General features: G+C 43.2%; 1 protein-coding gene across 1 annotated transcript in view; it reads right to left on the reverse strand.

Annotated features, from left to right (window-relative positions):
• The window catches only part of LOC132866165 (vang-like protein 1), a 217,669-nt gene extending 199,627 nt beyond the window's left edge, over positions 1-18,042 (reverse strand). Inside the window, exon 1 of the mRNA XM_060898767.1 lies at positions 17,857-18,042. The gene's annotated coding sequence lies outside the window, so the exon portion shown is untranslated. The remainder of the gene's footprint in view (positions 1-17,856) is intronic.
• Positions 18,043-22,619: the final 4,577 nt, after the last annotated feature.

Raw genomic sequence — 22,619 nt, forward strand, 5'->3', positions numbered from 1 at the left:
TGTTTTTGCCCTGGATTGTAAATAGTGTATATAGTGTAATTAAACTGTTTTTGATACTCTACTTTCGCCTCACGCCTCTGCACTTGAGTCATCCCCCTGGTGGCCTAGTGGGGGTTTGCTAGATTATCACACCAGCGAACCAGGTTCAAATCCCAACAAAACCCTAACATTTACTCCAGAGTAAATTTCTTAAACCACCTCCCGAGCAGGGTTAGATTTGCACCGGTTTAAGCAGCTTTCAGGGGCTACACCGGTATAACTTTGTACCGTGTGAACGCTCTACCGGGGCAGCCCCGGTGCTACACCGGAGTAAAAGTTGCTGTGTGAACACCCCTTTTTATGAAAACGCCTATTCCAAAACTCCAGAGCAACTCCTCTGTATGGGACTGAAAGACCGGAGAACATTTACTGAGCCACACGTACCGTACAAGGTCGAGTCTGACACAAAACATTCATCTATCTTTACTTTTAACCCCTGACCCTGGTGATGTTAACTCAATATAGCTGCCAGGGAAATTCGTTTTACATTGACCTCCTGTCTCTAAGCTGCTTTGGAATGGAGCGTATGACAGGAGCGAGAGACAGCTTGTGAAGAAAAAAAAAAACAAAAAAACCAACAGATCCATCGACAATGGTGGAAGATGTGAAAATTGTCTGTGTCACGCTCATTAGTGACACCTCATCAAGTATATGCAAAGCAGCTCTGTAAACAAGCAAACAAAACAAGCAGCGATTTCCCTGCCCGGAGCGCGACGGCTGGTAATAAAAGCAACACAAAAGAAACTCGGATGATTGGGAAGATGAAATGCACAAGAGCACAGGAAGCAATCGATTCGCCGTGCCTCAGTATTCAGTGCTCCGCATCAGGGGGAAATGCTGTGCAAGAAAGGAGAATCCATTCACAGCTGGCTGCATTAAAACAGCTCATCTTGGGTTTAATCTTAGAGGCTTCATATCAGCAAACAATGGGATGAAATTAAAAAAAAAAAAAAGGCAGCCATCGGAATCCTCTGTGTGATGGACATGTTAATGAACTTCCTTTCTGTGTGGATTGGAGGACGTTTCAGGGATTTTTGTCCGCTTGTGAGTACTCTGGGGTGCAGCTGGAATGGACACGTGAAATGAAAAGCTCGAGCAGAGGGGAGGCAGGAAGAGTGCAAGTGAAAGTGAAAAGAGAAGAGACAAATTACTACAGCACACAAAAGAAAAGGTGCTGGCTCGCCTCCAACAAGAACTTACACCATTCTTGGCTCCAGCATGTCCATGAGACTAAACCCACAAACAATCAGACAGAGAGAGAGAGAGAGAGAGAGAGAGAGAAATGGACTCCATTTTCTGAGATACCATTGTACATACTTTATGTACTTAAGCTTTCCTTGATCCCAAAAAATTTGAGTAAATACTACAATTAATTCCTGGACTATAATACACAAAGGGGATATAATCTATAATCTAATCTGAACAAAAGCAGGAGGTTCACAAACTGAAGGGAACCAAATTCATCTCACAGACCTCGACAATGTGAAGAAATTATACTGACATCACGATACACTTTACTGAGCTTCAGTACTGCGCAAAAGTCTTAGGCACATGTAAAGAAATGCTGTAGACCACAAATGGCTTAAAGATCTCATCTCATCTCATTATCTCTAGCCGCTTTATCCTGTTCCACAGGGTCGCAGGCAAGCTGGAGCCTATCCCAGCTGACTACGGGCGAAAGGCGGGGTACACCCTGGACAAGTCGCCAGGTCATCACAGGGCTGACACATAGGCCAAGTTTACATTAGACCGTATCTGTCTCGTTTTCTTCGCGGATGCACTGTCCGTTTACATTAAAACGCCGGGAAACGGGAATCCGCCAGGGTCCACGTATTCAATCCAGATCGTGTCTGGTCCGGTGCTGTGTAAACATTGAGAATACGCGGATACGCTGTGCTGAGCTCTAGCTGGCGTCGTCATTGGACAACGTCACTGTGACATCCACCTTCCTGATTCGCTGGCGTTAGTCATGTGACGCGACTGCTGAAAAACGGCGCGGACTTCCGCCTTGTATCACCTTTCATTAAAGAGTATAAAAGTATGAAAATACTGCAAATACTGATGCAAATACTGCCCATTGTGTAGTTATGATGGTCTTTAGGCTTGCCATCCTTCCACTTGCAAGTGGTAAGTGATATGCGCTGGGATCACACACACAGCGGCTCAGTCCTGAATCACTGCTCGTGCGCTCTACTCGCGCGCTGTGTGAGCTGCGCAGGGCCGGAGTGCGCACCCTCCAGAGGCCACTCGCTGTTCAGGGCGGAGTGATTTGGAGCGCAGGATGCCTGCGGAGCCGAGCGTATCCGTGTATTGGTGTTGCTGTGTGCACGCGAATCGTTTTAAAAACGTTAATCTGATGATCCGCTGATACGGTCTAATGTAAACCCCACCACAGACACAGACAACCATTCACACTCACATTCACACCTACGGTCAATTTAGAGTCACCAGTTAACCTAACCTGCATGTCTTTGGACTGTGGGGGAAACCGGAGCACCCGGAGGAAACCCACGCGGACACGGGGAGAACATGCAAACTCCACACAGAAAGGCCCTCGCCGGCCACGGGGCTCGAACCCGGACCTTCTTGCTGTGAGGCGACAGCGCTAACCACTACACCACCGTGCCGCCGCTTGGCTTAAAGATAATGAAATAAGGGGGCGTCGTGGCTCAGGTGGTTAAGGCGCCATACCATGAATGCGGGCGACCCGGGTTCGATTCCGGCCCGAGGTCATTTCCCGATCCCTTCCCGTCTCTCTCTCTCCCGCTCATTTCCTGTCTCTACACTGTCCTATCCAATAAAGGTGCAAAAAGCCCAAAAAAATATCTTTAAAAAAAAAAAAGATAATGAAATAAAATGTTTCAACGTTTAAAAAAATAAGCAGCAAGCCATAATAAATGAAACAAAGTCAATATTTGGTATGAGACGACCCTTTGCTTAAAAAAAATTTTTAAAAAGCAGTCTGAGGTACAGCGAGTGCAGTTTGATGAGGAAATGAGCCGTAGGTTTTACTGAGCATCTTAGGGTTGTATCTCACTGGGCTGCGACAGCCCGCGACTAGTTGGAGACACAACAATTGCGGTAAAATATGCGAATTAGCGACAATTTTCACTTGGAATCACACTGAATTGATATTCACATATTTTACCGCAATTGTTGTGTCTCCAACTAGTCGCGGGCTGTCGCAGCCCGGCTTTCCCTCGGCAGGCAGGGAAATAGAGGAAACCTCACGGAAACTGACTTGAGAAGGGTTCGCAACGGCTTTGTGACACCAGCGCGGCTATTTTGAGAGAAATTTTTCGCACAAATTTTTTGAACATGTTCAAAATTTCAGCGACGAAGGAGCGACACTTTGCGACTCATGCGAGGAAATTGAGAAGCCCCGCGAATGTTTCACGACACTTTTGAAACTCTCTCGTGAATGACGTTCGCAATTTGTCGCAAGCTGTCGCAGCCCAGTGAGATACTGGCTTTACAGAACCAGCCACAGTTCTTCTGGACACTTTGACTGTCACACTCACTTCTTAATTTTGCACCAAAACCCAGCAGCCTTCATTATGTTTTCTTTTTTAATCTGAAAAGTGCTCTCTTATGTCATATGCTGCTCAGATACAAACATTTTTTTTCTGTAGCATTTAATTTTGTGCTGGAAAATGAAACGAACGTTTGGACTCTAAAATGTTTCTGTACTGACACGATAATGTAGAAGTCATAAAATAGAACTCTATAACAAAGTTTGTATGGAAAAAAATAATAGGATGCCTAAGACTTTTGCACAGTACTGTATATCATGATCTCATCTCATTATCTCTAGCCGCTTTATCCTGTTCTACAGGGTCGCAGGCAAGCTGGAGCCTATCCCAGCTGACTATGGGTGAGAGGCGGGGTACACCCTGGACAAGTCGCCAGGTCATCACAGGGCTGACACATAGACACAGACAACCATTCACACTCACATTCACACCTACGGTCAATTTAGAGTCACCAGTTAACCTAACCTGCATGTCTTTGGACTGTGGGGGAAACCGGAGCACCCGGAGGAAACCCACGCGGACAACATGCAAACTCCGCACAGAAAGGCCCTCGCCGGCCACGGGGCTCGAACCCGGACCTTCTTGCTGTGAGGCGACAGCGCTAACCACTACACCACCATGCCGCCCTGTATATCATGATGTTTTTTGTAATTTCTTTTGTTTTATTTATATTAGAAACAGCCAATTTTCAAATTTTCTCCTGAATCTCTAAAACTGTAAAATGTCAAAGTTTACATCAGTACGGAAATGAATTGCTGCCACGCCAGAAAAAGAAAAACGGATCAGGATCATGTTATAACGTGAAAAGTTTATTGATATTTAATAGTTATTCCATGAAATCGAGTCGTACATGAGCTGATAGCTGACGAGGCGCGTAGCACCGAGTTGGCTATAAACCATGTACGACAAGATTGAGTGGAATAACTGTTTTATTCTATCCACATTCACTGTATTTTGAGAAACAGAATTTTTTTTTTTGCAAATTTGATAAATAAAAACTTTATACAAAACGTCCAACAAAATAATTTCCACTTAGAATGTAAACAAACCGGCGAAATGACAGGAGCAATTTGTGAAAAATGCTCTCAGAATAACTCTTGAAAAATAAAAAAAGACATTCTTACCATCAAATACTTTTCTTCCATATTTTGTTGCTTTTTTTGTATTTTTCAGGGCTTTGTTTTCGAGTAGAGCTTTTATTTCATCCTTGGTCTGGTTCAGCAACACACCACCATTTTGTTTTTCTCTACTTACGGTATATGCACTGATAGCCTAGTAGTAGAGTAGCCAATCAGAGTGCGCGATTGCTCATATCCAGTGAATGTGGACAGAATAAAACAAGATACATATATGTTATTTACCAGCTGGGAGGTCCGTATGGTGAAATACTGTGACCAAGGTCTTGAAAGTACTGAGCGAGGCCCTCTGGGCCGAGGTCACGGTATTTCACCATATGGACCGACCTTAAGCTGGTAAATAATATATTTATTTTTTTCTTTACCAAATTCTAACAGAAAACGAGAGCGCCCGAAAGGGAAAACCGAGCCGAGACGCCATATTGAATCCTCATTCACGGCTGTAATGCAAATTGCTTCCTCCTCGGTATACAAGTGCACTTCCATGGCAGGAAAAAAACTACACTTTGCCGCCTATGTAGTCCCCTATTTATACAAATAGGAGTCATTCAGGATTCAGCCATGTTTTTGTTCAGTGTTAGCAACAGTTACAGGTTTTTAGCTTTCTCCTGAAATGTTTTCTTTTATTTCTTCTTCCTCAGGGTAGTAAAACTCGCTTTCACTGTGAACACTGTCGTTATCATTATCCATGATGTAAAATTAATGCCATTCTCCTGAGAAATGCTGGCAAAAATTTACAAGATTTTTGATAAAACTCTTATTTAAAAAAAAAAAAGATAAATGTTGACAAAAAATGCTACTATGTTTGCTGTTGTGAACGAGCGAGTCACCAGAGGTCTGTATCGTAGGATATGGACCCGCTCGCCAGCCAATCAGAGCACAGGATTTGATGGAAACCGGACCTCGAAAAAAAATAATTTCATGTTATTACAGCATACAAACTTATCATGTTGATGAGATTGTAATAGGTATGTGTAATATAAAAAGTACACTGTTATAACAAGAAAAGTTTCTGATTATAACATAAGTTTGTATGTTGTAATAACGTTAAAATATCTTGTTATAACGTGAAAAAAAATCTGGTCATCACAATAAATATTCCACATTATAACATGATACTGATCTGTTTTACTTTTTCTGGTGTAACAGCAATGCGCTTCTATACATCAGTAACAAATCACACAGCCAAAGGGTTTTCAGAGCAGTTCGCATCCCCTGTGTGGACGAACAAAGGTTTCTGTAGTATGATTTACAGTGAGGTGGCTTACTTCATCGGCTTAAAAAAGAAAACCGACCACAGGTAAACGGTGATGAACAGAAATGCATTTCAATCAGTATTTTGAAAAACTCAACAGTGAGGTAACGATCAGATCCTATACCGTGACTAACTGTGAAATCGTGACTGTGGAACAATCCTAATCATGACGTGATATTTGTGTCATAATGTACGACTGCATTCAGAGTATTTTTAGAACTCAAAATGGCAACAAATGACCCAGTGCATGTTTTGTCTCCCAGTATTTAAACAGGTGTTGCATATTTTAAGGCTGTACCATACTGGAGAAGTGATAGAACAAGAACAATTCCCATAGTACATCTAGGGCATGCCAGAAAACGCCAATAAAAGATGCGTTATGGATGTGACAGAAAAAGTATCACTTTTCTTGGGTGACTGTACATTTTTATCAAACTCTGTGAAATTGTAAACCTAATGTCGAAATGGAGCTATCCATTTGATAGAGGGGTCCAAGGTGAATATTAAAAAACCTTTGTTTAAAATATTTTGTATTTCATGCAGAGTTTCGGAAGGAAAAGTCAGCGTTATGGATGTGACGAAATTCCGTTATGGATGTGACGCGTCTGAAATGGACATGGCATATGTTTAGAAAATCAGCAATTTAACCACCATAACCCTTTGAAAAACTCTCTAAATATCAGCTAAAACTATCAAAGTTCTTAAATAATATTTAGGATGGCTATTGTTTTGCTGTTTTGTGGATTTTAGCATACATTTCTGTGGCTTGTGGCAATAATATAGAATTGTACATGATCAAAGTTGATTTTAGCTTGGGCTTTACATTATAAGAAAGAAAGACTGACAGTGACATATTAGGTTGGTTACAAATTGGTTCAACTTATTCACATCTGTAAAATACAGGCTTAGGTGAGATCTTTGGGAGTGGTTTTGATGTATTACATGTTGCTTTATTTTTGCATGGTGAGGTTGACATTTACATGGAATTGCCCATTACTAGATTACAAATTTCTACACTGACACTTATTTTCCCAGACAGATCAAAAATAAGTCTCGGGGGGGGGAAGGATGCCATAAAAAAAAAAGAAAGAAGAGGACTAGTTCTTGTGCAGAACATTTACTTATATACACAGTATTTATTTATCAAATGCACAATCCAATTCGTAATTAATGGCCGAGGTTCGACCAAATGACCAGAAACAAGTGCAATATACAGTAGGTGTAGGAATAAAAAAATAAATAAAATAAAATAGAGTCGAAATATGAGAGCTGGAGTGAGTGCTAGTACTTGCATTCAGTGATGTAGTCGAGTCACTAAACCTCGAGTCCGAGTCCAGTCTCGAGTCCCCAGTGTTCAAGTCCGAGTCCAGTCCAAGTCTCTCATCTGATCTCATTATCTCTAGCTGCTTTATCCTGTTCTACAGGGTCGCAGGCAAGCTGGAGCCTATCCCAGCTGACTACGGGCGAAAGGCGGGGTACACCCTGGACAAGTCGCCAGGTCATCACAGGGCTGACACATAGACACAGACAACCATTCACACTCACATTCACACCTACGGTCAATTTAGAGCCACCAGTTAACCTAACCTGCATGTCTTTGGACTGTGGGGGAAACCGGAGCACCTGGAGGAAACCCACGTGGACACGGGGAGAACATGCAAACTCCGCACAGAAAGGCCCTCGTTGGCCACGGGGCTCGAACCCGGACCTTCTTGCTGTGAGGCGACAGCGCTAATCACTACACCACCGTGCCGCCCCAAGTCCAAGTCAAAGGAAATTTCAAGTCGAGTCCACTGCTGATCCGAGTCGAGTCTGACACAAGCCCCGCTATCAACAGGGCAAATAACATGAGAGAGGGTTAACACTAGCTAGTTCATCAGTCAGCAAGCCTCGCTATCAACAGAGCAATGAACATAGCGTGTCACTTCCTTCTCTGGGTGGAGTCTTGCCAAATGACGACTGAAGTTCGAGGTCGTCCCCGTCGTCTCCTCGATAGTTCTTCTACATATGGAACACACAGCAGTGCATTTTTCCCCACTGCACGAGGAGTCTGTATAAGCAAAGCGGACAATCCTAGGGGCTTCTCTCCAGGCATTTTAGCGCCATTAACGTTAGTTTGTTTCTGAACATGACGTATGAACAGGTGAATGTGCATTCTCTTGCACGAAATTAGTATAAAAAGTAATGTAGATATAAATATCTTATGCCAAATTATTATGACGTTACAAAAAATACAGAAAAAATCCGAGTCCTCATTTCCAATTTGCAAGTCCGAATGCAGTTAATACGCGAGTCCGAGTCCGAGTCGAGTCACGAGTCCTTAAAATTAGGACACGAGTCCTGGACCCGAGTACTACAAGCCTGCGTACAGTAAAAGAAGCAAACCTGCAATAGTGTGACACGTATTACATCATAACTAAATGGATAAACGTGGAACAAGCTAGCCTATTCCTCCCTCTCTCTCTCTCTCATATATATGATAGGTGTTGTAAGTCATATTCCTCTGAGAACTTGTTATCACTGCAAACGGGAACTGTGCTTTCAAATCCCATGTGAACATCAGTTGTAATAATCGCATGCTTTTGCTGCTGTCAGATTCACGTCTCGCACAGTGAAAAAAATCCCCCCGTAATTGACGGTGTTGCATTATTCATTGAATAGCAGAGGAGAAATCCTTACTCTGCTCAAGACAGAGAGGTGTTTTATCTTTCTCTCTCATTCTCTCTCTCTTTTCGATGCCAGGGCGTGTTTTACCACAAGAGCACAAAAGCAGATATCAGTTCAGTGTTCAGCGTTCTCTCAACAGAGCGGTTCCTTTTCGGTACAATGCACACGCTGATCTTTAAAGAGAAAAGATAACTGCGAGACTGACTGGAGGATAAATATCACAGGTGTGAAAATTCATTTTTATTCACTCAAGCACGTCTGAGATTGAAACATTTCTGGAAGGCAACAATGCCTTAAGAGACGTCATCGGTGCTCAACTGTACACACATGGAGAGTACCATGGGAATCAGGTCACATCCCTGGTGTGCCATGTGACTTGTTTTTCAAAATAAATGAAGACTATTGTGATAATACAGTGTATATAGTGAAATCTGTATCATTATTTCTACAAGCTAATCATCTCATCTCATCTCATTATCTCTAGCCGCTTTATCCTGTTCTACAGGGTCGCAGGCAAGCTGGAGCCTATCCCAGCTGACTACGGGCGAAAGGCGGGGTACACCCTGGACAAGTCGCCAGGTCATCACAGGGCTGACACATAGACACAGACAACCATTCACACTCACATTCACACCTACGCTCAATTTAGAGTCACCAGTTAACCTAACCTGCATGTCTTTGGACTGTGGGGGAAACCGGAGCACCCGGAGGAAACCCACGCGGACACGGGGAGAACATGCAAACTCCACACAGAAAGGCCCTCGCCAGCCATGGGGCTCGAACCCAGACCTTCTTGCTGTGAGGCGACAGTGCTAACCACTACACCACCGTGACGCCCCTTACAAGCTAATCATTTAAACATTATTTTCTGACATGGTGATTGGATTATTATGACACAACCGGACGTGCGTTGATAAAAACTGGCCACGATATTACGATCATATTGTTTAATGTAAGGAATAAAACAGATGATCTCATCTCATTATCTCTAGCCGCTTTATCCTTCTACAGGGTCGCAGGCAAGCTGGAGCCTATCCCAGCTGACTACGGGCGAAAGGCGGGGTACACCCTGGACAAGTCGCCAGGTCATCACAGGGCTGACACATAGACACAGACAACCATTCACACTCACATTCACACCTACGGTCAATTTAGAGTCACCAGTTAACCTAACCTGCATGTCTTTGGACTGTGGGGGAAACCGGAGCACCCGGAGGAAACCCACGCGGACACGGGGAGAACATGCAAACTCCACACAGAAAGGCCCTCGCCGGCCACGGGGCTCGAACCCAGGACCTTCTTGCTGTGAGGCGACAGCGCTAACCACTACACCACCGTGCCGCCTAAAACAGATGATGTTAAAGAAAATTAATCAATGACGGGGTGGTGTGATGCGGCCCGGTGAGACATTGCCACCTCAATGTTGATTCTTTTTCAATAACATCATGTCACAAAATGTTGAACCATAGTAATTTGCTGACAATTTGGCTACACTGTACTTTTTATCAGGTTATAGTTACTCCACAAACTTCTCATGAGAGCACGAGAGCATCATCACACTCGTTCAGGCTAGCAAGCAACAAATGTACAAGATGCATACCGCAATATCAATCACAAGGAGCTTGTGATTTGTGTTTCTTCAGTTCCTGACTCACCATTTTAATTCCTACATGCAATTATTAACCATTTAAAGAATTACTAATCACCCGCAAGAGACAGACCAAAGGTGACAGGAGCAATCTGTTGACTGCTAGTATGAAAATAGGGTTAGGAACAGGGTTCTTCAAGTGTTAAAGGTTCTCATAGATGGACAAAACTAGAGAACTACTGGAAGGGTGTTACTGGGAACCTCCTGATGATTGTCGCACGGATTAGTTTTGGGCGCGGTGATAGACGCACCATACAGATTTACAGATTAAATTATGCTAAAGTGTACACTTAAGAACATTTTTACAAAGGCAGCTGACAATGGGGAGGACTTCGCAGCTTTACTTATTGTCTACAGTTTGCATTCATCAATAAGGTGAGAACCATACCCGTTATTAATTCTAACAGTCTCGGATTAATTGAAGAGCTGTGAGGGAATTTTAATGGATGAACATTCCTATTCTGTGTTTCTGTGTGTTGAGCTCAAGTGGCCTAATATACTGAGAAAGATGTTTTTTCCTATGTTGTAATCGCTTTTCTGTGGCCTTGGTGGTAATGAGCAGGGTGCTTGAGTTCGTCCTAGCTTGCATCTTCTCATGATGTAACCACCTTTTCCTGACCTCGGTGGTGATAAGCAGGGTGCCTGAGTTCTCATAACTACGCATCCGCCTGCACGCCAGGTGCACGCTTTAACAAAGCTTCATAGAAATTCTTGAGCCAATCACGTGAAGATGCAAGCAGTAAGCGAATGCCTTTAGAGTGTAATAGATAGCAGCCACTAAAACACAAATCAGAGAGCGCGCGCATACTCTCACATCACTAGAGGTGATGTTCTGCTTTAATTTTCTTTCTTTCCTATAAATAAACTGAAAAGACGACTGCTAGCGTTCTGAAGTGTTTATTAGAAATTTCCATTACAGAGCGCATGTCATAGCATGGCGGCATGCTGGTGTAGTGATTAGCACTGTCGCCTCACAGCAAGAAGGTCCTGGGTTCGAGCCCAGTGGCCGGCGAGGGCCTTTCTGTGCGGAGTTTGCATGTTCTCCCCGTGTCTGCGTGGGTTTCCTCCGGGTGCTCCGGCTTCCCCCACAGTCCAAAGACATGCAGGTTAGGTTAACTGGTGACTCTAAATTGACCGTAGGTGTGAATGTGAGTGTGAATGGTTGTTTGTCTCTGTGTCAGCCCTGTGATGACATGGCGACTTGTCCAGGGTGTACCCCGCCTCTCACCCATAGTCAGCTGGGATAGGCTCCAGCTTGCCTGCGACCCTGTAGAACAGGATAAGCAGCTACAGATAATGGATGGATGGATGGATGGATGGATGGATGTCACAGCATTTACGTTCCATACTTGGGCACTTAGTGATCACACCAGATGTGTACTGTGCCCGAGTCTGACTGAACCGACCCCATTTGTTCAAGTGGGCCATAGTGATCACACTAGTCAAACTGGACTTTGGTGGTCAAACATGCGTGGACACAATTTGGATTGGGTAATGTGAGTAGATCCTTAGACACACAGTATTTATTTTTCAGATGCAGAATCCAATTTGTAATTACCTCTGCCAACTTTGTTGGAGGAGGTTATGTTTTCGCCTCCATTTGTTTGTCTGTCTTTTCCCCAAGGTAACTCAAAAAGTAGTGAACAGATTTGGATGAAATTTGGTGCACAGCTTTAGTATCATCCTAAGTTCAAGTGATCTGATTTTGATGTTGATAACATGTGGCTTGGTGGTGGTATGGATTCTACTGTGTGTCCTTTTAGTTAATAGCTGAGTTTCTATCAAAATTACCAGAAATAAGTGCAACACAGTTGCAGGAATAATTTTTTTTAAGTCAAAATATAAGGGCTGGAGTGAGGAGGAACATGTTGACTGATAGTATAAAGCTTTTGGGTTAGAAAGGTGTTCCTCACGGGTTCTTTGGTAGGTTGAAGGTTCTCCCAGATGGCTGAAACCTGAGAAACACTGGAAGGGTGTTACTGTGAATCTTTCGATGGTAGACGTACAGTTGAACATTGTCAGATTTATCTCCTTTCAATTTTAAAGTCAAAGTCAGCATCAACAACTAAGCAAGATGCTTTCCTGTACGCAGATGATGCATCTCTAGCCACAAAAAGTGCAAGTTCTCTGCAGTATGGAGTTACTGCCCTCAATCAGTCTTGCAAAGCTTGGAGTCTTACCATCAGTAAACTCAAAACTGAAGTGATGCATATTGGCTGCCCTGATCCACCCCCAATAAAGATTGACAACTTCACCCTCAAGCGTGCCAAGAAGTTTACATACCTTGGTGGGGTTATGTCAGAGGATGCCTCGTTAGACTCAGAGGTCAAACACAGAACCTCCCGTGGTGCAGCTGCATTCAAGTCCCTAAGCTCAAGAGTATGGAATCAGGAAGGACTTACCCTGTTTACTAAGCTCACTGTCTATAAAGCTATTGTCCTACCATCCTTGCTGTATGGCAGTGAGACCTGGCCAACTCTCTCACACCATCTCAAAAGTCTGGAAGCATTCCATCAGTATTCTCTACGCCAGATAATTAAAATCAGATGGTGGCACAAGAAGACAAACAGAGAAGTCCTCAATAGAGCAAAGACCTCCACCATTGAGACCATGATTCGCAGCAATAGACTCTGGTGGCTGGGACACGTATGTCGTATGGAGGACAATCGCATCCCCAAACAATTGCTATTTGGCGAGATGGCAGAAGGCAAAGGAAGCAGAGATTGCCCAAGGAAACGATGGAAGGACTGCATCAAGGAAGACCTGAAGGCATTTGGGTTCGACTTGACCACATGGCACAACCTCACCGCAGACAGGGATGCCTGGCGTAACCAGACAGAAAGAGGCCGTGTCCACGCTGAGGAACAGCTTGACCTTAGATCTCAAAGGCGCCGTCAAAGACGTCAACTGAGAGACTCCGCTCGTCATTCGTGACGTGGACCAGAGAGAGAGAGAGAGAGAGAGAGAGAGAGAGAGAGAACTGCTTTTCAGATTCCCAGCTGGGAGAAAATACAGAAATGAAATAATATTATGCTTGTCGAACTCATAATGAACTTTCATAACGCTCAGTGAAAGAACAAGCCACTTCAGAACTAGACTTCTCTCCTCAGTCACTTTGGGGTATTTTGACAGATTTCTACGAACAAATACGTCAAAATACAGTGGTGCTTTAAAGTTTATGGACCCTTTAGAATTTTCTATATTTCTGCATAAATATGACCTAAAACACCATCAGATTTTCACACAAGTCCTAAAAGTAGATAAAGAGAACCCAGTTAAACAAATGAGACAAAAATATTATACTTGGTCATTTATTTATTGAGGAAAATGATCCAATATTACATATATGTGAGTGGCAAAAGTATGTGAACCTTTGCTTTCAGTATCTGGTGTGACCCCCTTGTGCAGCAATAACTGCAACTAAACGTTTGCGGTAACTGTTGATCAGTCCTGCACACCGGCTTGGAGCAATTTTAGCCCATTCCTCCGTACAGAACAGCTTCAACTCTGGGATGTTGGTGGGTTTCCTCACATGAACTGCTCACTTCAGGTCCTTCCACAACATTTCGATTGGATTAAGGTCAGGACTTTGACTTGGCCATTCCAAAACATTAACTTTATTCTTCTTTAACCATTCTTTGGTAGAACGACTTGTCTGCTTAGGGTCGTTGTCTTGCTGCATGACCCACCTTTTCTTGAGATTCAGTTCATGGACAGATGTCCTGACATTTTCCTTTAGAATTTGCTGGTATAGAGGTTTTCGATCCACGTGACCGTTGCCATGTCGACATGTAGATGGTGCCATTTTGGCGGTCACAACAATGGCGACTCCTGCTAGCCCAACATGTGGGTTATCGAGCGACATTACACTATTTTCCCTTTTCACAGCATGCATTGTTTGAATGGTTGCCATGACAACATATGCAAAGATTTTCAACAACATTTTGTGGCAAAAAAATTCCATAACAGTCTACTTCAATGTGATACCAAATAAAAGTAAATTCATTGCAGTTAGAAAAATAGTGTCCAGGTTAAAAAGAGAGAGAGAGAGAGAGTTACATTAATCATATAGAAAAACGCATAATAATTAATATGTCTAGTATTGAATTCTAGTTTTGACCATTGAATATTCACATCTAAAAAGTACAACCCACCCAACAACATGGCTCTGCCTCGCCTGAGTGCACCGTGTATGTTAAACCTAGACTACACATAAGCCGCCCAAACACTAGTAAGAAGCCCAGTGCCAGGTAGCCCCACTGATGAGGCCGAGCAGTCCCCGTCTCACGTATATACGGTAAAACCATGGATGTATAAAGATAAAACCATCGTAGCCTGACTAGTGGGGCTAGGTGCCAGGTAGCCTGAACACCGCCTAACAGGGCTTACGTGTAGGCTAGGTGCTAGGCTACATGTATAATTTGTCATTTATCTCGCATACAATATCTTTAAACTTTTGGAAAAGTTACCTGAGACAAAATGTTCGCCACACAAACGCGTGTGTTCGGTGGGCTGCCAATTCTCTCGCCTGATCGCCACGATCCACTTTTTGCGACACTGTTGATCGGCCGGGAACCTATGGAACGTTAATCCAGGTTTATCCCCTCTTCTGTTGTGGCAGCTAACTGCACAACACGTATCAGGCATTCTACGATAAAAGTAAGCGATGAAGAAGATGGATATTACAAGCGTTGTTTGCTGATAAGCGTGGCTTTGTTTGACCTCCAAAATGGCGGCGTAAACAGTATCACGTGACCCTATGACGTCAGGTCAAAAACCTCTATAATTCAGAATTCATTGTTCCATCAATGATGGCAAGCCGTCCTGGCCCAGATGCAGCAAAACAGGCCCAAACCATGATACTACCACCATCATGTTTCACAGATGGGATAAGGTTCTTATGCTGGAATGCAGTGTTTTCCTTTCTCCAAACATAACACTTCTCATTTAAACCAAAAAGTTCTATTTTGGTCTCATCCATGCACAAAACATTTTTCCAATAGCCTTCTGGCTTGTCCACGTGGTCTTTAGCAAACTGTAGACGAACAACAGTGTTCTTTTTAGAGAGCAGTTGCTTTCTCCTTGCAACCCTGCCATGCACACCATTGTTGTTCAGTGTTCTCCTGATGGTGGACTCATGAACATTAACATTAGCCAATGTGAGAGAGGCCTTCAGTTGCTTAGAAGTTACCCTGGGGTCCTTTGTGACCTCGCTGACTATTACACGCCTTGCTCATGGAAAGAGTGATCTTTGTTGGTCGACCACTCCTGGGGAGGGTAACAATGGTCTTGAATTTCCTCCATTTGTACACAATCTGTCTGACTGTGGATTGGTGGAGTCCAAACTCTTTAGAGATGGTTTTGTAACCTTTTCCAGCCTGATGAGCATCAACAACGCTTTTTCTGAGGTCCTCAGAAATCTCCTTCCACAAACATGTGTTGTGAAGATCAGACTTTGATAGATCCCTGTTCTTTAAATAAAACAGGGTGCCCACTCACACCTGATTGTCATCCCATTGATTGAAAACACCTACTGCTAATCCTAGAGGCTCACATACTTTTGCCACTCACAGATATGCAATATCGGATCATTTTCCTCTTGAAATCTGTGTTGAAATTTGAAATTTGAAATTCGTGTTGAAATCTGATAATGTCATATTTATGCAGAAATATAGAAAATTCCAAAGTGTTCACAAACTTTCAAGCACCACACTGCAAGAACCCGGCTTACAAAAACAAGAAAAAAAAGTAATAAAATGAGGAATATTTTACTTAAAATAAGCAAAATTATCTGCCAACAGAACAAGAAAATTTGACTTGGCAAGATTTTTAAAAACAAGTAAATATATCTAGCTTTAGAAACCCCACAGATGTCTTAAAACTAGTGTATTTATACTAAAAACAAGTAGATTTGTACTACTCACTTTAACATGCTAGATACTTTGTCCCCCAACCAACAGTTTGACTATTTCATCTGGGCATATTGGTGTGCTCTGTTTAAGTAAGTGTTTATACCAACTGAGACCGCCAAATAAATCAAAATCAAAACAACAAACCAATCCATTTTGTAGCCTATTTTTGTTGCCAGATTGACAATACAACAATTCATTTCATTTAGTTATCTGTTTTGTGTTAAGAGATTAAAAGAAAGGATAAGATGCTTGAAATAAGAAATTCTCATCTCATCTCATTATCTCTAGCCGCTTTATCCTGTTCTACAGGGTCGCAGGCAAGCTGGAGCCTATCCCAGCTGACTACGGGCGAAAGGCGGGGTACACCCTGGACAAGTCGCCAGGTCATCACAGGGCTGACACATAGACACAGACAACCATTCACACTCACATTCACACCTACGGTCAATTTAGAGTCACCAGTTAACCTAACCTGCATGTCTTTGGACTGTGGGGGAAACCGGAGCACCCGGAGGAAACCCACGCGGACACGGGGAGAACATGCAAACTCCACACAGAAAGGCCCTCGCCGGCCACGGGGCTCGAACCCAGACCTTCTTGCTGTGAGGCGACAGCGTTAACCACTACACCACCGTGCCGCCCTCCTTATTAAGATAATTGAGGGAAAAAAATGCTTAAAGTAAGTGAAATGCTCTTACACAAAACCTGCCTGGAAAGGAGAATTATCTTGGCAGACAAATAACAGTTGTCTTGATTTAAGATATTTAATCTTGGTTAGATTTTACTTTTTGCAGTGCACTGTATTGTCATTAAATACGACGTTTGGTTCTGATATCCCACCCCATGTTAAAGTATCCAGTCGGTGTTGACAGTTCCATGTGAAACAGTGTGGGTGTTTTTGCCAAATCCTGGTTCTCCGGTACCTGTAGCCTTCAAACCAATGGCGGTCGCAGCAGGAAACTCCGCGGTCTCTCAAGGCCTCCACAAACCGAGTCAGAAAACACACACACACATTTCTGAACGAACCGAGGAACGAAAAGACAGGAATACTGAACCATAAAACCCTGCCCAAGAGCTGCAGGACACCCGAGGGGCAAAAACCGATGCCAATCCGGACAAACAGCAGCAGAGTCAAGCATCAGCGACTTAACACGCTAACAGTGTTTCATAAATATTATTCAACAGTTTGTGTTCTGTCAATTCCTGCAGCTATAACGTCTTACAAGTCAGACTGACAGTTTGTAAACTTGCTCTTAAGTCGGGTTGAATAGATTAGAAAATAAATACCGTACATGACTGCACCAAAGTGCTAGCAAAAACAGGAAAATATCATAGAGCATATATCAAATCAAATCATATCACATCAAATCAATAACTCTACTGTTAATGTGTTTATGAGTGCATGTTTGCTAGCTGAGTGAACAAGGGGACCAGAATCCAAATAAGTCGATGTGATTGTAAGAATAAATAAACAAACAACACTGATAATGAACAATACGACGGTTAGGAGTCAGTCGGTGAAGTTGAAAGGGTCGTTTTGAGTTCAAATCCCATCCTCTGCTTTGATCTGCTCTGCTCGTGCTCTGCTAGCCACCGAGCAGCCCGTTGCTGTGTTACCGGCCGTGCACGCGCTCCATGCATACAGCACTGTGAAAGACCCACTCACCTTTACTGGAGCGCGTGACATTCCGATGGTGTTTTTTGTTTAATTATTATTATGATTATGATGATTAATTGCATGCCATATCAGAGTGAAGGTAATCCCCAGGTACCGCTGGCACCGACCCGAGCCCGGCTGGGATCCCCGGCGGCAGAACGGGCTCCTCTCCACATCAGGATTAACACTAACAGCAGGGGCAGTGTTCAGTTCCCTTCTCTTCTCTTCTCTTCCATGTGGAAGCTGTAATACCGCAGTCAGGCGCTAGGGGACCTCGGGGCACAGCACAGCAGCCTCATAACGCTTCATAACTACTGCATTACTACCGTACATGAACATTACTACATTACTGAATGCAGTGCGCAAAAGTTTTGGCGCCCTTTATTATTTTTTTTTTAGTACAAACATTTTTTCAGCATGGTGGTGTGTTATGGTTAGCACTGTCACCTCAGAGCAAAAAGGTTCTGGGTTCGAGCCCAGCCTTTCTGTATGGAGTTTATTGACCGTAGGTGTGAATGTGAGTGTGAATGGTTGTTTGTGTCAGCCCTGCGATGACCTGGCGACTTGTCGAGGGTCGACCTGCGACCCTGTAGAACAGGATAAGCGGCTAGAGATAATGGATGGATGGATGGATGGATGGATGGATGGATTTCTACCAGGGGCAGCATGGTGGTGTCATGGTTAGCACTGTCGCCTCACAGCAAAAAGGTTCTGTGCTCGAGCCCAGCCTTTCTGTATGGAGTTTGCATGTTCTCCCCGTGTCTGCATGGGTTTCCTCCCCAGACATGCAGGTTAGGCTAATTAGTGGCTCTAAATTGACCGTAGGTGTGAATGTGAATGTGAATGGTTGTTTGTGTCAGCCCTGCGATGACCTGGTGACTTGTCCAGGGTGTACCCCAGCTCTCATCCATAGTCAGCTGGGATAGGCTCCAGCTTGCCTGTGACCCTGTAGAACAGGATAAAGCGGCTAGAGGTAATGGATGGATGGATGGATGGATGGATGGATGGATGGATGGATGGATGGATGGATTTCTACCAGGGGCAGCATGGTGGTGTTATGGTTAGCACTGTCACCTCACAGCAAAAAGGTTCTGTGCTCGAGCCCAGCCTTTCTGTATGGAATTTGCATGTTCTCCCCGTGTCTGCGTGGGTTTCCTCCCCAGACATGCAGGTTAGGCTAATTAGTGGCTCTAAATTGACCGTAGGTGTGAATGTGAGTGTGAATGGTTGTTTGTGTCAGCCCTGCGATGACCTGGCGACTTGTCCAGGGTGTACCCCAGCTCTCATCCATAGTCAGCTGGGATAGGCTTCAGCTTGCCTGCGACCCTGTAGAACAGCATAAAGCGGCTAGAGATAATGGATGGATGGATGGATGGATGGATGGATGGATGGATGGATGGATTTCTACCAGGGGCAGCATGGTGGTGTTATGGTTAGCACTGTCACCTCACAGCAAAAAGGTTCTGGGTTCGAGCCCAGCCTTTCTGTATGGAGTTTATTGACCGTAGGTGTGAATGTGAGTGTGAATGGTTGTTTGTGTCAGCCCTGCGATGACCTGGCTACTTGTCCAGGGTCGACCTGCGACCCTGTAGAACAGGATAAGCGGCTAGAGATAATGGATGGATGGATGGATTTCTACCGGGGCAGCATGGTGGTGTCATGGTTAGCACTGTCACCTCACAGCAAAAAGGTTCTGGGTTCGAGCCCAGCCTTTCTGTATGGAGTTTGCATGTTCTCCCCGTGTCTGCGTGGGTTTCCTCCCCAGACATGCAGGTTAGGCTAATTAGTGGCTCTAAATTGACCATAGGTGTGAATGTGAGATGTGAATGGTTGTTTGTGTCAGCCCTGCGATGACCTGGCGACTTGTCCAGGGTGTACCCCAGCTCTCATCCATAGTCAGCTGGGATAGGCTCCAGCTTGCCTGCGACCCTGTAGAACAGGATAAGCGGCTAGAGATAATGGATGGATGGATTTCTACCAGAAGTGGACAAAGTACCCAACTTCATTACTTAAGTCAAAATACAGATCCCACTGGGCAAATGTTACTCCGATACAAGTGAAAGTTGTCCAGTCAAATTTTTACTTCAGTTAAAGTACTGAAGTATTTGCTTTTAAAAATACTTAAGTATTAAAAGTACATTTTCTGTCAACGCATCGTTGTATTATTGCCACAACGCTTACAAAACCTAACGCCATTACCAAAAACAGAAATGTGAATTCACAAAATGAATGCATGCTGTGCCATCATGGTGGTTTAACGTTAAGCTAGCTAGTCAGTGACGCTCCACCTGACATGCTAGCAAACTCTTTTCAAATTCGAAATCATATTGGGTAGCTAACGCTACTAGAAAAGAAAGATTTCTACATTGTTTATTTGGCAAGATTATGCTAAAGCATATTTCTAAAAGGACTTCAGATAAGTTAACATTATTCATGTTAGCGTAACTCCGTTTTTACATGCTAACTAACAGTGTCCAAGTTAACTAGCTATGTGTAAACGTTAGCTGTGGACAAGGCGATGGCAACTTGTTGGGCAAATCCATAGAAAGTCATTTGACTAACCAGACTGCATAGCTATTGCAATGTTATCGCTAGCTCTAAAAGCACAGACAACTTCATTGCAAGCTTTCTCTTGGAATAAAACGTTTATATACCTCAATATGCCTCTGCAGGTTGGACGGCGAGTTTTTGTAGGCCGTGATGTGGTTCGTTTTAGGCAAACAAAGCAAACATTTCAAACGAAACAAATCTTTAATCCTTTCAGAAAACTGAAACATGGGTTCATGGGCCATAGGTGCATGTATTATTCCCCAGAAGAACCGCCTCCTTCCATTCTGCCATCAACTGATCGTGTTAAATAATGCTGCTGAGAAATCACTGAACTTGATTTTATTCAGTCTATGGACGTGACGTGACCCTAGTGATTACTGATCGGCTGTCTCAGTGTCACCTGGGAAAAAAAACAATCACGTTTTAGAAAAGAAAAGGAAAATACATCCACTTTCAAAGCCGCTTCATACGGTAGTCACGCGTAACGAGGACCTTGATAGAAATGTAGTGGAGTGAAAAGTACGATATTTGCCTTTCAAATGTAGTGAAGTTAAAGTCATAAGTTTCCCCCAAAAAATACTCAAGTAAAGTACAGATACTCAAAAAGTGTACTTAAGTACAGTACTCAAGTAAATGTACTTCATTACTGTCCACCTCTGATTTCTACATTATTCTGTTTCTAACAAACAGAATAGGTTTCTGCATTTAATGTTGTGTGTCTTGGCTCTGTGCTTCGTTAACTGTGCTGCTGCCTGTCTTGGCCAGGACGCTCTTGTAAAAGAGATGTTTAATCTCAACGAGTCTTTCCTGGTTAAATCAAGGTTAAATTAAAATTAAAATTAAATCAAAAATTAAATAACCCTGGTCCTCCTGTAACTTTTGCACCATCAGAGCTCATTTGTTTACTGTAACAATGTTAGTCACTTTACACCATTAGAGTTTATTTGCTTTTAATTTTTTTTATTTATCTTCTGCTCAACACTGCCACTCTTGCACAGTTTATCTTCATTTATCATAATTCTTGTTTTTAGCACTATTAATGCGCATCCACCTGTACAAAGCACACACACACACACATACACATTTATAATTTTTTATCGTTAAATTTTTATCTGTATATTATATAGTCGGCTTGTACTTGGGATATTTTTTCTAAATTCTTTTTTATGTTGTCCGGTGTGTCTTTTTCTTTTTGCATGTCTGATAAGGGGCGGCACGGTGGTGTAGTGGTTAGCGCTGTCGCCTCATAATAAGAAGGTCCGGGTTCGAGCCCCGTGGCCGGCGAGGGCCTTTCTGTGCGGAGTTTGCATGTTCTCCCCGTGTCCGCGTGGGTTTCCTCCGGGTGCTCCGGTTTCCCCCACAGTCCAAAGACATGCAGGTTCGGTTAACTGGTGACTCTAAATTGACCGTAGGTGTGAATGTGAGTGTGAATGGTTGTCTGTGTCTATGTGTCAGCCCTGTGATGACCTGGCGACTTGTCCAGGGTGTACCCTGCCTTTCGCCCGTAGTCAGCTGGGATAGGCTCCAGCTTGCCTGCGACCCTGTAGAACAGGATAAAGCGGCTAGAGATAATGAGATGAGATGAGATGTCTGATAAGTTGCTGCTGTAACAAAACAATTTCCCAGCTTGGGATCAATAAATTAAATCAATCAATCAATCAATCAATAGAAAAATGTTTGTATGCCAGTAAAGAAAGCCGCACATAATATAAGAAAGCACTTTTCAGACCAAAAAAAAAAAACCTAATGAAGGTTGCTGCAAGAATAAACATCAAGTGTGACAAACTCCAGAACTGTGTCTGGTTCTGTAAGATGCTCGCTAAAACTTACAGCTCATTTCATTTCTTTATAAATCTGCACAAATTATACCTGAGATAATGGTTTTTAAAGCAAATATTCATCACATGACATCACAAAATATTGACTTTGCTTCATTTATTCATGTTTACTTCTATTTATATTTTTCCCATGAAGAAACATTTAATTTCATTGTTTTTGTTTTACATTTGTTCATGCAAATGATGTTTTGCATATTCATCTAATATGCATACATCTGCATACTCAATTAAACCAAAAATATAGTCTTTTAATGCTCATCGGTTCATGTTTCTCTCTGTGTGTATTGGTTGGCCCTGTGTTTTCCTTCAGGTTCTCCAGGTAATTAAAAAAAAAACATGCCAGTAGGTGTATACTTGCGTCGAGGTGTGAGTAAGGATGTATTT

Source organism: Neoarius graeffei, chromosome 18 (genome assembly GCF_027579695.1).
Source record: "Neoarius graeffei isolate fNeoGra1 chromosome 18, fNeoGra1.pri, whole genome shotgun sequence".
Classification (NCBI taxonomy): Eukaryota; Metazoa; Chordata; class Actinopteri; order Siluriformes; family Ariidae; genus Neoarius; species Neoarius graeffei.